We start from the raw sequence: 12,225 nt of genomic DNA, 5'->3' as shown, positions 1-12,225 counted from the left end.
ACATAAGGTACTGTTTACAAAGTGCATCCCCAGACATTACATCATTTAGGATTCACAATAGTTTCGTGAATTATTATTAAGGCATGCAAGGAAACTGAGGCCCCCTGGGCGAGGCCGTGTGTAAGGCTCTGGGGATACAAAGAGACCAGGAATCCATCTTAGAAGCCCTTTGCGGAGCTGGATGGATCCCGACTTCTAGAGCTCCCTCAGTGGATGCTCTCTGAGGCCTTTCCCAACCAGAGGGCCTTAAAAAAAAATCTGCATTCCGCTTAGAAGCTCTTTGGTGGCAAAGATAAGACTTCTCTGGCAACATCCGGCTTTCTATGTCAAGTCAATAAATAGACCGATGCATGGTATTAATGATAGACCCGAGAAAGGGGCTGCGTTTTCCAAATTGGGGGAAATATCCTCACCTATAAGCTACTCGGCATTTCCCCATCATCTTACTATTTAGATGGACACACTTTTCAATATCATCGACAAGAGAGCGTGGCCGCTTTATTTACATGATCTGAATAGAGACGAGCAGCGCAGCCAAGGTTTCTCGATGGAAGCTAAGAAGCTCAAGTCCATGGTGGGAACACAGTCGGCGCCACACAGGGAGCTAGTGGGGAGCTGCGGGAAGCTCGCAGGCATTAATGGGGCCAAGCATGGGCTGATGGCGGGGGAGAGGGCGTGCAGGCCCCACGAAGGGCCGGACAGCCCAGGCCCAGCAAAGAGAGGGCTCCATAAATGCTTGTGGAACAAACGAAAGCCTCCAGTTAGGTCACACGCTCCTAGGAATACTGTGTTTCCCTCAATTTGGAGAGAGAATAGTGTCGCAATCAGATACCTGAGGAGGTTCACAGGATGAAGAACGACGCATGCAGAAATTTGCGAAAACATGTCGTTCCACAGCTAGTGAACAAAAGGGTGGGGACAGCATGCACAAAGTACTGCCCGTTACATGAAAGACAAAGACCTGCCACAGTCGGTTGAGCACCCGACTCTAGATTTGAGCCCGAGTCATGATCTCAGGGTCATGAGACTGAGCCCTGCGTCGGGCTCCACGCTGGGTGTGGAGACTGCTTGGGATTCTCTTTCCCTCTCCCCCTGCCCCTCCCTCCCTGCTCATAGTCTCTCTCTCAATAATAAAAATAATAATAATATAACCTTTAAAAAAATAAAAAAAGCATTTCTGACATTTTAAAACAATCAGAAATTTGGGGACACCTGGGTGGCTCAGTCAGTTAAGTGTCTGCCTTCAGCTCAGGTCATGATCTCAGGGTCCTGGGATCAAGCCCCACATTGGGCTCCTTGCTCAGTGGGAGGCCTGCTTCTCCCTCTCCTGCTCCCCCCTGCTTGTGCTCTCTCCCTCTCTCTCTCAAATAAATAACATCTTTTTTAAAAAATTAAAAATTAAAAAAAATACAACAATTGAAATTTGGACTATCTGTTCAAATAGATGCATCAAATAGTTGATAGTAAAGAATCACTGTTACTTTTTAAAGTGTGATAATATTATTATAATCACATTTAATAAAGGGATCCTTTTTAATTAACCCCCCCAAAGGGGGTTCACTATATGATTTGTGTCTCTTTCAGATTCCCATAACAAAAGCTGACGAACGAATGCATGTGTGATTACTGAGCTACAGTACAAACAGTCTCCCGTAGTCACTGAGGTTCAAGTGCCCGCCCAGTGATGGTCAAGACTCCATTGTCCTTGGGACGACGATGGTGAATAACAGTCACACACGGCAGTCGCAGGCTGCTCCCACGACAGTGTGCAGGTCACGCAAATCTCAATAGAAAGTGAACTCCAAATCTAACTCCAGAATTAAACAAGCAAAAAGAACCAAAGAAATTACTTTTGGAGGGCTCCCCTTCTATTGGTGTAGACACAGTATCAGCTGCATGTACAAACAGGCCCTTATTAAGGCAGGACACCAATGATGCAAACTAACTCCTCATTTCAAGTCCATTTCCAAAGTGCTCAGCACACGACAAGGAGCTGCACGTGATAGAGATCCGTCTGGAAACCTCAGTCTGCTCCAGAGAGCTTAGGGCTCCTACGCTGTTTGTTTAAAGATTTTATTTATTTATTTGACAGAGAGAGAGAGTACAAGTAGGCAGAGAGGCAGGGAGAGAGGAAGAAGCAGGCTCCCTGCTGAGCAGGGAGCCCGATGGGGGCTCAATCCCAGTCCCGCCAGATCCCCTGAGGGCTTTTTATGCAATTCTTAAATTTAAACTGTTACTTCTATTCAATTATTATTTATCACATTATTTCTTAAAATGTACAAACATAAAACTTGGCATAAACTTCTTTCTGTGCTTTCACAATGGTGGGGACCAAGACAAAGGTACAAATAATATTATTCAAACAGTAAAGGTGAGATTAACTACATTAATATAATGAGGCTGATGCCATTTTTTTAAAACCTTTTTAAGTTTCGTTATTTTTAAGTGATCCCTACACCCCATGTGGGGCTCAAATTCACCACTCTAAGAGCAAGAAGCACAAGCTCTTCTGACTGAGCCATCCAGGGGACCCTGATGCCACTTTTCAGACCTGAAATCCCACGACCATAGCACTGTGCTCCAGTCCTGTCCTAGGCGGGTCCTGCCGCTGGGCACCAGGCATAGGGTAACAGCTGTGATCCCGGGTCCCCTCCTGTCTGCTGGGAGTGTTGTCGCGGCCTCCGCTGGTACAGGACTCTGTGCTATCCCTTGACTGCCCCGGATTCAGCTACTCCTCCTCCCCATGCTAAGTCCTTCTGTCCTCTTCTCTGTAGCAGGTGACCTGGTTCCAACTCGTGAGAAATTCCCACACACGGAGGCCGTGTGGTTGGACCCAGCCATAATGAGGTTATCCCAGTGATCTGGGACAGACTTCTGAAATATTCCCAATTAGTGTTAACATGAAACTGAAAAGTCCAAATGTTCTTAATTTAAGGAGAACCCAAGGGATCTCTGGGAAATATCCTTGACTTGGGATGGAATGGTGCGGTAGAGCAGAGCAAAGAGTGCCATGGGGACATGGAAGAGAAGTCACAATCTATCTCGGAAACAACATGAGCCACCACCTGATGTAGTAAATTGAGAATTTAATAAGTTTAAGAATGCTTCAAAAGACCGGTGTATAAATACACTGGAGGGTCTCAATTCCAATGAGTGGTGGGGGTCCGGTCCCAGCCTCCTGCTCTCCTTGTTCTTAATAACCCTAACGTGGCACCTTAGACATGAACAAATCAAGACCCCACAGTGCACTGGCTCAAGTCGCCCTAAGGTGCTACAACTGCAGATCAAGATCAACACGGAGTAGTCTACACTGCCTGAAACACTGGGCACAAACCCACACCAAACCATGCTGCAACTAGGCCAGCTGGGCTGCCCGAATGGCTGGGTGTCCCAGCAAGGGGGCAGCCAGCACTGCTTAAGGAAACTGAAAAAGTAGAAACCTCCTTGAACAGAACCCTCTTCTTCAGCATCCCGGCCCCCCCAACCCAATGCCATGATTCCATCCCCACCAGCTCAACCTTTTGATCGGTCTAAATCTGTTTTGTTTAAAAGGTGGTTCTTTATCCTGGGACACGAACCTTCCCGTATTTTTGATGTTAAAATTTCTTTTAAGGAGCGCCTGGGTGGCTCAGTGGGTTAAAGCCTCTGCCTTCAGCTCAGGTCATGATCCCAGGGTCCTGGGATCGAGCCCCGCGTCGGGCTCTCTGCTCAGTGGGGAGCTCTCTTCCTTCTCTCTCTCTGCCTGCCTCTCTGCCTACTTGTGATCTCTGTCAAATAAATAAATAAAATATTTAAAAATAAAATAAAGTTTCTTTTAACAACAGGGGCAGCTGGCTGGCTCAGTCAGTGGAGTGTGTTGACTCTTGAGGTCCTGAGTTCAAGCTCCACGTTGGGCGCAGAACTTACTTAAAAATAAACAAACAAGGGGCCCCTGGGTGGCTCAGTCGGTTAAACACCTGACTTGATTTCAGCTCAGGTCATGATCTCAGGGTCATGAGATCCAGCCACATGCTGGGCTCCTCTGCTGGTCCCTCTCTCTCTGCTCCTCCTCATTCTCCCTCTCTCTAAAATAAATAAAATCTTATAAAAACAAACAAACAAATAAATAAAAAGAGAGAGAGAGGGCCCTCCTCAGTGCAACATGGAGATGACAAGGCTTTTTTATTTCTATCTCTGAAAAGATGAAAATTTAGCAATCCTATGTTGGACTTCCTGCTTTGTTTTTTATGCTCTGACATGACTAAGGGAACAGTATACGAATACATGTTTGGACTGATAGTGCACAGATGGGGTGATTTTCAAAACTTCTCTCTCTTTTACCCCCTGGGAGACTAGAGAAGGCATAACTGATAAGGCCACCTCCCTCTCCTATCACAAAGCACAGTATCTATGGTACAACTGGTTGATCTTGTGGACGCCCAGCACTGAGCAAAGACCAGCAATGACTCCAGATTAGACTGGCTGACGAAGACCTTGGCTGTTCAGTTCAATTTCAAGGTGATTTTAAATTAGACTCGGAGGTAAATGAAAGCACAATGAGGATTAAGGCACATTTGAAGAAAAGAGGGAAACAGAACAACAGGGAAGATCTGGGAGCCACAGAAGACCACAAGACCATGCTTAATTCCGTGCAGTTATGGAACACACAAGTGCAGCGATAGAAGATTCACATATGAAGAACCCGGAACTCTCTTCTTCAAGTCACCATTGGAGAAAGCTTGGCCAGGCCCTATCAGGTTCAGACCTTGGAAATGGTAAAGTGGTTGAGAGAATCTGGGAAACATTCCTATGAACAACCAAAATGACATTCACAAATGTTGGTTTAGGAAGGATGCTCCCCCAAGGCACAGGTGAGAGAGCTCGTTTTTCCTAGAGAAAAAGTTTGAGCACTGAACAAAGCTACCCCAATGGGAAGGCCAGGCCGGCGGTGAGGGGCAGGCTTCCTTCCTGATGCTCTAGGACCAGGAACAGCAGAGCCAGCACCGCGGTGAGGAGCCAGGGCTGGATGTGACAGAGGTGCTGAAATGTGTATCAGAAAGGCCAGGAACCTTCTCCGGAGACCAGAGAAAACACAGCAAGCTTTCCTGGAAATTCCAGCACATTCTGAACAGAGAGCAAGGGGCAGGGCCCAAGGCCCACTGCTCCTCACTCTCCAATGCTTCCACTCTCCCTCCCAGGATGACCTTTAAGGGAAGCACTCCACCTCACCTGGCCTCCTCTTAGGCTTAGAGTGATGGGATGTAGAGAAGAAACACAGTTTGCCCCTAAATATCCACAAGATGCTTTAGGATCTCCACACTGCCTGAGTTAAGACTGGCTCTTTGCAGCCTTAGAAACGGAAAGGAGACATCTAAAATAGTCCACCTTCATAAAAAAAAAAAATAGTAAAAACGACAACGGAGAGCTCTCTTTCCATACTGCCAAGAAATACTAAGTGAAAAGAAAAAGCAAGCTTCCAAATAGCATGTATAGTATGCTACCACGAAGGGGATAATGGTGATGAACTTGCTAATGGACGTGTGGGACACCCCTGGAGGATGAAGAAATCAGTATCCCTGGTCGCCTCTTAAGGAACAGAAGTAGGCAACAGGAGTCAGGGCTGGACGGAGATGTGTTTACTGGCTCGCCTTTGGTGCCTTTTGACTATTTTTGCTCATTGTATAAGTGCACTACTCACTTTTTAAAATTCGAATGAAAAATATTAAAAAATGTGTTCAATGTAAAGGAAAAACAAAACAGTCCTTATGCAGAAACAGAACACACAGCTGGTTTCCGGGCACACACCAGATGCTCCGTTTGTTGAACTTAATGAACCTCTGCTTAAAAGCAACAAAAGAAAAATCAGAAACACGGCATATCCAAGGGTATCGATGTTCCAGTTCTCTAGTAAGCTCCTTACCTGTTTGCTACTTCACAATCACACAAGATTGGGCAAGGGGGCCTTGCAGCGGGGTCTAGTGCCCAAGCTTCACCGATAACAAACAGGCCTGACCATTGGGCCACGCCAGCCATTTTATAAAATGAAAATGTTTAATCCAAAAAACATGATGCCCTGGAACCAAGACAACAAAAATAAATATGCAGATATGAAAAACAATCCTGGGGCGCCTGGGTGGCTCGGTGGGTTAAAGCCTCTGCCTTCAGCTCTGGTCATGATCCCAGGGTCCTGGGATCGAGCCCCACATTGGGCTCTCTGCTCAGCGGGGAGCCTGCTTCCCCCTCTCTGTCTCTGCCTGCCTCTCTGCCTACTTGTGATCTCTGTCAAATAAATAAATAAAATCTTTAAAATAAAATAAATTTAAAAAAAAAAGAAAAAGAAAAACGATCCTGTGGGGAGAGGATGTCAGCATGCACACAGTGTCAACACAAAAACAGCAGCACAGGGGTTAAAAGTGTCCATGCATGGCCAACAAAGTTGGAACGTAGAAAGCTGCTATACAAAATTCTCAAGCCAGACCACATCCAGAGGCAGACCGAGCCCCTAGGGCTCTGTTCCTGGGGACAGTTTAGTCCAAAAGGGAGCAGGAAGGCTTCCACACCTCATGGTCTAGTCAGCCACATGCTCAAATTGGTCAAGGAGTATCCAAAACCCACATTGTAATAAACACCAGGATACTGTTAGCAGGAGATCTAGCCAAAATTCTGCCACGTGAAATTCTATTACTTTGGAAGTCTTCCGGCTAGGGTTTCTCAAAGAACCAGGATTTAAGGGAAAAAAAAGAAAAAAAAAAGAAAAAGAAAAAGCAGACTCTACCTCTGTCTTCCGTAGGACCAAAGAACTTGTCTCGTGTTCTGGGCACAGGGGAACCACTAGACTCTTTGCGGGCTTTGCTGCAGATGACCAGGAGAAAGATTTACATGGAAGAATAAAGGAATAATGGCAAACGAGAAGCCTTTCCCTAAGATGTTATGGAAAAGAAAGTGCGGTGGAGAGAAAGGGGCCCATAGTAACACACAAAGAACCTAAAACAATTATTCTAAGATGGCTGAGCTCTATAGAATGCCGGGAAACAAAACCCCAAAGCTCAGAATCAATTCTCAAGAAGGTGCCAATCCATGACTCTGACAATCTTTGGTTCATCCTAGAAAACTCATAAAAACCGAGAAGGAAAAACCAAAGGTGACCGAATGCCTGCCGGCAAATACAGGTGATGGGTATCTTCCAATTAAAAGGGAACTGGCTGGCAAACCGAGAGAAGGTGTTTATCCAAACTGTGAAGACGATAAAGGAAATGAAGCTGAAAGGAAGAAAGAAGAGAAAGGGAACTTTTCCAACTACAGAGAAAGAAAAAGCTGTTCCATTGTACTTGCCATCTCGTTCATTTCAAGCTCAAGAAGAGAACAGGAAAACCGGTGAAGAAGCTACATTACCAGCAGAAATCAGTCACACACTTGTGTTCCTGCCAGGAACACCGCGCTACCGGTGCTCCCCCTGCTCGAATGACTAAGTAACTTGCTTAAACGCATTTGACACACGATCCTTGAACTTCCAAAAAGCACTTAATACAGTGGCTCATGAAATCTTAATCTAAAAATGTTCATCCATTTATAATCAAGCTGCATCACACGGACAAATGGACAAGAGAGCCAAACAGAGGGAACTGAGAATTTGGAAGGATGCTGGGAAGACTGGTATTATCACGGACTTTATCACTTTGAAGGATTTCTTTCCCTCTTTTTAAAGAGAATAAAAGAGATTTGTCGTCTCAAAGCAGCGTGATTACAAGGAGAGGACAACAGAGAGAAGGGATGGCATGATTCAATAAAAGAAACCTTTTTTTAAAGTGCAGTGTGACTTAGAAAACCCCACAGGCGTTTATGCGACACTGAAATCTGGAATATGTTTAATGAACTGGGGGCAGGAGACAGGAAAAAAAAATTAGTTCCTGATAGAAAATACTGCATGGTAGATATGGGGGGGGTGCATAAAAAGGCAACAGAACATCGTATTTGGCAAATCGATAGTGGCTACTATGTACATGGCACTGTTCTAAATGCTTCAGATACAGTAACTCATGCAATCCTCAAAACAACCTTCCAATCTCAGTACCATCATCATTCCTGTTTGATAGGTGAGGAAACAGAGGCAATGGAGAGGTTAACTAACTTGCCCAAGGTTACAGCTTATAAGAAGTAAGGCTAGGATTCTGTTCTGGGCACTCGCCCCAAAATCTGTGCTCCTAAACTCTCTGGACTCCCCTAGAATCTAACTACCAAGAGAGCAAGTAAAATACAAGTCATGCCCTGGCTAAATCCAGGGTCAACTGATTATCCCTTAGTCATGGCTCTGCGATGACCAGTCAGCCCTGGGACCCCTGTGGGCCTTAGTTTCCTCACCTGTGCCTTGAAAAGACAGATTAGGTAAGCTCTTAACTAAGGGATCATGAGCTCTAAAACACCCCAAGTCCATGCTGACCATCCACAGTCTATGACCTGGTCTGCTTCTGTCTAATTCATCCTGAAACAAGCAGCAAGTTATGTTTACACTCTTTCTTTGCCTCCTGACCTTCAGAAGATTACTGTGTCCTCTCCATTCAGGCAAATGCCAGGGAGTAATGAAAGGGGTACTGTATGGTTTCTTCTTTGGACTCGACTTAATGCGGTTGTAACGAAATGGCCCTGGAAAAGCTCCGGGAGCAGACAACATGAACTGTGCCAAACCTACAGTCTCCCAGGCCCCTCTCTTGAGCCTGTTCTTGGAACCTGCCCTTGGATCTGGTTACTGGAATGCAGGTGAAACTGACCCACTGAAGGGGTGGGGGGGTGGCAACCAAAAGAGAGGAATTGGGGGAGATTAAGATTGGGGGAGATTGATGCAGTCCAAGGTAGTTCTAATTACAGAGTTTCATGATGGCTAAATAAACCTTATCTTCTTGGTATACTCCATTCTCTTTGCTGACACCCACTCTTCAGAGTTAAGACCACAAAATGCATTATGGTGAACTCAACACCTAGTTCCCAACTAACAGACCCCCAGAAAAAGCCCTCTCAAGCTAGGCATTAAAGGTCACCCAGAATGCATCTGCGAATGGAGAAGGGCCTTACAGGTGGGTCATGGAGCCCTCCTTTGAGAGTCTTTTGGAAGCATCCCTGACAGGTGGCTGTCATCTGGCCTCTGCCTGGACGCTTCCAAGGTCGAGGCACCGGCTGCCTCCCCGGACAGGCAGCCGCTTGCACTGCTGGACAGCTCTCTGTGGGTAAAGCCCACGAAGCGCCTAGAACAGTGCTTGGCGCGGGGCCAAGCTCAGTAAATGCGCCTCGGACTGGGTCGAAAGCTGCCTCCTTACAACTTGAACCCATCGGTCCTTGGTGAGCCCCTGGAACCCTGAAACGCAGAGGCCCCCGGGATGCCCGGAGCTGTAATCAGGCCCCTGGGCCCTCTCCTTCCAGCTGCGGATCCCAGACCTCCATCACCAGGCCTGGGTCGGCAGACCTCCTCCCCAGACCCCAGAGGTCCCAAGAGTGAGCACCGATGGAGGGATGGCCGGCAGGGAGGCCGCAATCAGGGAGGTCCCCATCCTCGGAAGCCGCGGTAGGAGGGGACAAAGGGCTTTCAGAAAGGCGTATCCCACCCGCTGAGGTCCGGACTGCCTCCCTCCCAGCCACTGGGCGAGCCGACCCTCGGGACCCCTGCGGCGCCAGGTGACAGGCCCCGGAGAATCAGAGGCGCAGGCAGCGGCGCGATGGGCCGAGCCACGACGGGGACCTCGGGGCTCAGGGGTCTGGCGCGACGGATACCGGCCGCGATCCCGGCTTAGCGGAGTTCGCTCGACCGTGGCTTTACCTGCGCGTGGTTGACCGCGGGCCAGCTTGCCCCCAGCCGGGTTCCTGCAGCTCCGCGGCTGCCGGCGGCGCTCATGGAAATGCAGCCGGAACCCCTGGCCAGTGCAGCTCCCGCCGCTACCGGCCCCGCCCAAGCAACTGCCGCCACGCCCCTGACGACGGCTTCTGCCACGCCCCCGACACGGAACCCGCCCTCTCATTGGACGGCCCAGCCGCTGCTCTGCCAGCCCCGTGAGCTCACTGCACCCAGCGGGCAGCCCATTGGTCAACGGAACTGCTCCTCAGAATGGAGGCGGAACCCTCGGGGAAGAAGTCCTCCACAGTTGGTTACCTTTGACGTCTTTAGCCCGTGGGCTGAATCTCTATTGGATAAGGCTGGCCCGGAGGGGGCGGGGAAAAGTGAGGAGGACTAAAGGATGGGTCTTGTTCGATGTGGATCCGGGCGGGGTGCGGAGAGGGAGGCAATTGTGACTGCGAGCTTGGTTTGGGGGCTGGGTAAGGTCAGGTGTCTTGTGAAATTGAGAGAGGGGGAGCCCGGCTAGGTGGTTCAGCTGTGGAGTCCGCCGGGTCCAGGCCGACCCACTAACTCACCTGTAGCCCAGGATAGAGCGCACAGCACCGGTCGTGACCGAGACAGAGGAGGGAGGCTCGTGAGTCACCGAGCCGCATGGAGAGGAAGGGATGTGGAGACAGGAGCCTCTGGCTCCTTCCAGCTGGGTTAGGGTGATGGGGACATGCCGGCGCAGTGTGGACCTGTCGCTGTCCCACCGCCCTTCCAGCCCTCAAGATGACCCTAACGCAGTGGGAGGCCGCCAGGAGGAAAGTAGCCTTTAGAGTCAGACCTGCTGTTGACTCCTGCTGGTTGCGTGGTCTCGAGGAAGTCGCTTAATCTTTCCGCATGCACCCTGATTTCTTTGGCTACCGGGAGTAACAATAGTAGTTGACAAGGAGATTAAATAAACCTGATAATCACTACCAGTGCCTGGCACTCAGCAGGCGTTTAATCAAGACTGGTTCCCACCCACTCACCTCCATGGGTCCATGGAACTCGGCTCAGTTCTAAAATTCTATGAGCCTGAAACTGCTTTTGGCACGTGCTTTGTCAAGAATAGAACAGTTGACTGACTTGAAATGCAACCCACTTTTAAAGGTGGACAGGGCCACCCTATCACCGCACCTGAGGGCTGGGGGATAGAGAGCGGGAGATGAGACGGGGGAGCAGCATTTATCGAGAGAAGGGAAGTGGTATTTGCAGCAATGTTAAATTTTTTCCAGCCCATTTCAGGATTATGACAGGGAAAAATGGAACTTTCCTCCTCCTGTTTAGCCTTCCAAGTGTCCAAAGGCTCAAGTTTCACAGAGGGTGCCCAAGTAATCCTATGAAGGCTGATCAGCACTGAGCCAGAAACCACCGCATAAAATCTTTCAGGGACTCCTGAAGCCCATCCCCCGTCTGAAGGTGTGGGAGTCCTAGAGTGTGAACAGAAATAGCCTCTTTGGCCAGAATTTAGCCCCAGACCCTTTGGGTCTCCCTTTGAGAGAACCCACACCCAAGGTGTTCCAGGAAGAAGGAGAAGAAAGAATCCTTCGCCAATGCTGTATTTTTCAGTCAGTTGCCACCTTACCAAAAAAAAAAAAAAAAAAAAAGGAAAAAAAAGTCGCACCTCAGTAGGACCCCCTAGGGTTCTGACTCTTGCATTAATACAGCTTGGGCTACCAGAAAAGAACTTTAGATCTGTGGCCAGTTGTGTGTGTACGCACGCATGTGTGGGCACACACACATGCGCATGAAGGCACATTTGTTTCTGCTCCATTTTCCCAGTTCTCCTGTCTTTAAATAGTACTGCTTGGTGGTCATACCATGTCTGCACATGTGCTGGGGAAACTGGCCCAACACAGTTCTGCTCCTGCTGGTGTTTGCTAAAGAAGACAGAGACGTCTCCTACGGTCCAGCAAGGCGTTGAAGTGGGTCCCGAGATTTAGGAAGATTTCTCCGGCTTGATTCAGAGCCACAGAAAGCAGCTGTTAAGAGTAGAGTGCTCTACCGGATGAATTTTTTTTTTCCCATGTCAGGGGCACAGCTTCAGCCAAGAGTTCCAAAAAGTTATTCTAAAACACAATTGCATCACAAAGGCTCAAAAAAGTGCACAGCAGAGTCGCCTGGGAGGCTCAATGAGTTAAGCTTCAGATTCCTGATTTCAGCTCAGGTCATGATCTCAGGGTCATGAGATCTGGCTCTGCGCTGGGCATGGAGCCTGCTTAAAATTGTCTCCCCGGTTCTCCCTATGTGCCCCTCCCCCTTAAAAAAAAAGATGCACAGAATGAGCCCACTTAAGAATGTTTCTCTAAGGTGATCATTTTAAAGTCCCTCAGAAATGGGGATCACTCAGAAGTGGGGATCACAGAATTCAGGGTTTGTTTTCATATACTCTTTCTTCCTCC

At 48.4% G+C, this 12,225-nt stretch overlaps 1 protein-coding gene across 1 annotated transcript in view; it reads right to left on the bottom strand.

The window, feature by feature from the left end:
- The window catches only part of ABHD2 (abhydrolase domain containing 2, acylglycerol lipase), a 94,521-nt gene extending 84,604 nt beyond the window's left edge, over positions 1-9,917 (bottom strand). The window contains exon 1 of the mRNA XM_032836927.1: positions 9,785-9,917. The gene's annotated coding sequence lies outside the window, so the exon portion shown is untranslated. The remainder of the gene's footprint in view (positions 1-9,784) is intronic.
- Between the last annotated feature and the right edge of the window lie 2,308 nt (positions 9,918-12,225).

Source organism: Lontra canadensis, unplaced genomic scaffold (assembly GCF_010015895.1).
Source record: "Lontra canadensis isolate GAN:19392208 unplaced genomic scaffold, GSC_riverotter_1.0 scaffold94, whole genome shotgun sequence".
Lineage (NCBI taxonomy): Eukaryota > Metazoa > Chordata > Mammalia > Carnivora > Mustelidae > Lontra > Lontra canadensis.
Note: the sequence above shows the minus strand (reverse complement) of the source record. Positions and strands in the feature narration are given on the sequence as shown.